This window comes from Mus caroli, chromosome 7, assembly GCF_900094665.2.
Source record: "Mus caroli chromosome 7, CAROLI_EIJ_v1.1, whole genome shotgun sequence".
NCBI classification, from domain to species: domain Eukaryota; kingdom Metazoa; phylum Chordata; class Mammalia; order Rodentia; family Muridae; genus Mus; species Mus caroli.
The window spans coordinates 34,502,806-34,507,757 of record NC_034576.1 but is presented as its reverse complement, the minus strand read 5'-3'; positions in this window follow the sequence as shown (position 1 = coordinate 34,507,757).

Below are 4,952 nucleotides of genomic sequence, written 5' to 3'. Positions count from 1 at the left end.
TGTCCTGGAACTCACTTTGTAGACCAGGCTGGCCTCGAACTCAGAAATCTGCCTGCCTCTGCCTCCCGAGTGCTGGGATTAAAGGCGTGTGCCACCACCTTTATTTGATTTCTACCTTACTTCCATATACTTTACATCACTGAGGGAAACCAGTTCAGGAACTCAAGGCAGGAATCCGGAGTCAGGAAATGAAGCAAAGACCTTGAAGAACCCTGCTTACTCTCTTGCTCCCTCCCCATGGCTTGCACAGCCTGCTTTGCTTTCGTCTTTAATGAGTTTCTTTTACTTTCTGTATATGGTTGTTTTGCCTGCGTGTATGTCTGTCCGCGCACCATATGTATGGGCCCGTGGAGCTCAAAGAAGAGCATCAGACCCCCTGGAATGGGAGTTACAGACAGTTGTGAGGCTCTATGTGGGTTCTCTTGAAGAGCAGCCGACGCTCTCACTCACGGAGCCATCTCTCCACCCCCCACTGCCTGCTTTCTTATACAACTCTGAACAACCTGTGGAGGGTTAGGACCGCCCACAGTGGGCCGGGCCCTCCCACATCAATCATGAATTGAGGAAATGCTCCAGAGACTTGCCTACTGACCTGTCTTCTGGAGGCATTTTCTCAATCAGACTCCCTCCTCTAACTAGTGTCAAACTGACAAAAGACATTAACCCACCACACTGGGGCTCAGTGGAAAGACCCGGTGTCCATATTCCAAGAAAGACAGAAGGATGGAAGAAAAGAAGGAAAAGGAAGAAAAGAAACCTACAGAGTCCTAACCAGCGGGACTCTGGGGCAGGTGTTTTTGGAAAGAGCTGATGAAAAAAACTTTTCTTTCTTCCTAAGTCAACCTAGTCAATCACAAATCAATTTGACACAGGCTTTCTTTAATTCACTGGAAATGTGCTGGCCTGGGGCTGAGGGTTAAACACAGCCACTCTGGTTCAGGCTCCAAGAGAAGTGGGTCAGTATATTACTGTGTTAATACTCATGAACTTATCAGTCATTCAACCTCCACTCTAACCAGAACTTGAACAGACATCCTGCTTCCATTTTGGCACCCTTGTGCCTACCTATAAAAGACCTCATAGGATCTTCACTCCTGAGGGAGGAAGACCAAGCTCTGAAGACAGGAGTGGCCAAGGGCACACTTCCCATTAGTGTGTCACCTCAGGCTTGCTGCCTCCTCTCTTCCCGTCCCTTTCAGTGCAGTCCCAGCTCCTAATACACTGAAGTTTAAGATGCCATTCTTGTTTTAAAATGCTGACATACTGTGTAGCCCCAGCTCCTCCTGTCTCCTGTTCCCAAGGGCTAAGATGCCAGGTGTTCCTTACCAAGCCTAGTTCAAATTGCCTTGACAGTTATACATACAAACCAACCTAACTAATGTGGACTTAATCGTCTTTTAAAAGACTGCTATTTACGTTTATGCCTGCGTATATGTGTGTTGGGTTCCCCAGAACTGGTGTTACAGGTGATTGTGAGACACCCTTCTTAGATGCTGGGAACCAATGCTCTGTAGAAGCATCAGGCACTGACCCATCTCTCTAGGCCCTTTGTAGTTTTCTTTTTCTTTTTTCTTTTAGATTTATTTATTATAATGTTCTGCCCACATATAGGCCTGCAGGCCAGAATAGGGTACCAGATCACATTATAGGTGGTTATGAGCCACCATGTGGTTGCTGGGAATTAAACTTATGACATCTGGAAGAGCAGCTATCTCTCTAGCCCCCATTTATAAATTGTTTTTTTTTTTTAAAGATATTTAGACAAATTTTTTGAGATAGATTCTCATTCTATAGTTCATGCTGTCCTGAAACTCACTGTGTAAAGCCTCAAAGCTGTCTGTCTCAGCCTCCCAGTTGCCAGAATTATAGTCATGAGCCACTGTGACTAAGTCATTTCTATTTTTAAAGGCAAATATGTCATCACCATGAGAGAAAACCCAATTGTACTTTGCCCTATAGAGAGAGGCTTGTAAAAAGTAAATACAATAAAAACCAAGGTCTATTATTTAATCTACTCTGACATCATTGCCTCTTCCAGCTGTCTTGTTTGTTAAAGAAGAGAGTCTAGGGAATGTAGCTCAGTGGCAGGGCACTTACATATGTGAGGTTTTGTGTTCAACACCTAGCATAGTACAGACAAAAAAGAGAAAGAAAGGGAAGCTTGTCACTAAAGATGGACCAGCCCATCTAAAACTAGCTCCTTCCTGTGTGTCTTCAGAGGGCCAGTCAGCATCCATCCCTGGGATACATGACATGAGCTCTCTGAACTTTAATCCTTAGGTACCTTCAGACAGCCTCATGACTCACTTTGCATGGTGTCCTTCTACACTAAATCTGATCTCATTGGGACCAGGATGTAAGACCTGTTACTGCTAACCCGATAGGAAAGCAGTATCAGCCTTACTTGTCTCAACTGTTAGGAAACAAACAATCAAACAAAACCTGGCACTGAACTGTGTATGGTGGGACATGTAATCTGCTTACTCAAGGGAACTGAAGCAAGAGTATCAAGAGTTCAAATCCCTGCCTGGCAGGTAGAGGTGGGAAGATGAGAAGTTCAAGGTAAGAGTGGAGAGATGGCTTGAGTTTACAGGGGCCTGTTTTATATCTGTAAAAAACAACAACAACAAAAAAAAAAAACCAAAAACAAACAAACAAAAAGCTGAGAATGTTGGAGCACATTGTAAACCCAACACAGGGCAGGGAGGCAGAGACAGGAGAATCCCTGGGGTTCACTGGCTAATCAATGACCCCCAGGATGTAGTGAGAGACACTGTCTTTTTTTTTTTTTTTTTTCAAGACAGGGTTTCTCTGTGTAGTCCTGGCTGTCCTGGAAATCACTTTGTAGACCAGGCTGGCCTCGAACTCAGAAATCCACCTGCCTCTGCCTCCCAAGTGCTGGGATTAAAGGCGTGCGCCACCACCGCCTGGTGAGAGACCCTGTCTTAAAAACCAAAGAGAGGGGACTAGAAAAATGTATTCATTTGGCAGAGGACTTACTAGTATACAGACAGTCCTGTGTTCTACCCCAAGTTTCATATAAAACAGTAGTTTTATATGAAACATTTTTTAAAAGATTTATTTATGCAATATATATAAGTATACTGTCACTGGCTTCAGACACACCAGAAGGGAGAATCAGATCCCATTACAAATGGTTGTGAACCACCATGTGGTTACTGGGAGTTGAACTCGGGACCCCTGGAAGAACGGTCAGTGCTCTTAACCACTGAGCCATTTTTCCAGTCCATATACCTGAAATCTTAACACTTGGGAATTAGAAGGATCAGAAGTTCAGTGTCATCCTTGGGTATCCAGTGAGTTCAAGGCCAGTCCAGGCTTCCTGAGACTCTGTTACACAAACAGAACAACAATTTACAAGCGCCCAGCAGTGGTGGCATATGCCTTTGATCCCAGCTCTTGGGAGGCAGAGGCAGGCAGATTTCTGAGTTCCAGGCCAGCCTGATCTACAAAGTGAGTTCCAGGACAGCCAGAGCTATACAGAGAAACCCTGTCTCAAAAAAAAACAAATAAATAAATAAATAATTTACAAGGTAGACAGTCTTTATACTTTATAAAGACCAACACTCAAGCTTAGCCTCTGGTCTGCGTACCACACACACTATATATACATGCGCTTGCGCACGCGCGTGCACCCACGCACACACACACATACACAATTATGTGTCCATACATACATATACACTCACAAGAAAGAAATAAAAGAATATTCCTGATTGAACTGAGATAGAAGCTATCTAGTTCTCTTAACAATGAATGACCTAACAGCCTGTTCAAGGTAGAATAGTTGGGCGAGGTTCACATAATGGAAAGTGGCAAAGAATAGAGCGAACACCTTGCTTTTATGTACAGGATCACAAGGGATCCCACACTGGCATTGCTGAGCAAAGGAAGCCAGACATAGAATACTATATGAGGGCCACCAGGTACTTCAATAGGTAAAGGGGGTTGCCACAAAACCTGGGGACCGGAGGTCAATTTCTGGAACCCACATGGAAGTACAAGGGAAGAACTTACCCCACAGGGTTATTGGCATGAATGATGTGGCATGTGTGGCATGCCCTGCTCCGGCAAACAAATAAACCAGCATTTAAAAACGAAAGGCCGATCTACCTATGATACAGCAATTCTACGCCTGAGTACAGAAGCAAGGAATGGCGTGGATATCAGAAACACCTGCCTCCTGTGTGCTTTGCTGCACAGTTCATGTTGGGCAGGAAGGGAAGCCGTTGATATTTCCATCAGTAGATTCGCTTCACGGGTAAAGAGAATGTGATACAGATTTGCAGGATGCTAACCTGACACAGAAGATCATGAAATCCCTCCAGCCATGTTGGCACAGGCCTTTGATCCTAGCCCTCTGGATGAAAAGGCAACCAGATCTCTGTGTGTCTGAGGCCAGCTTGTTTTACATAGTGAGTTCCAGGTAAGCCAGGAACGCAGTGAGATGTACTAGTACTTTTCTGTCGCTGTGATAAAACTCCATGCTACCAAGGCAACTGACAGATTAAAAATAAAAGTTACTGCGGCTCATGGTTCCAGAGCTCTAGGAGTCCATGAAGATAGAACAGAGCTGAGAGGTCACACTGTCTAGTTTTTATTTTGTTTTATATGTATAAATGTTTTGCCTGCATACATACTTGTGTACCACAGACATGTGTAATTCAGCCCCAAGAGTTACATCTGTTTTGTGTTGTTTTGTTGAGATAAGAGTTTCTCCGTGTAGTTCTGGCTGTCCTGAAGCTGACCCGGAACTCAGGGGTCCTCCTGCCTCTGCCTCCCAAGTGTTGGGATTACAGGTGTGCAACACCACACCCAGCTAAGAGGAAGCAGGGAGGCAGGTGGATTTCTGAGTTCGAGGCCAGCCTGGTCTACAAAGTGAGTTCCAGGACAGCCAGGGCTACACAGAGAAACCCTGTCTCGAAAAACCA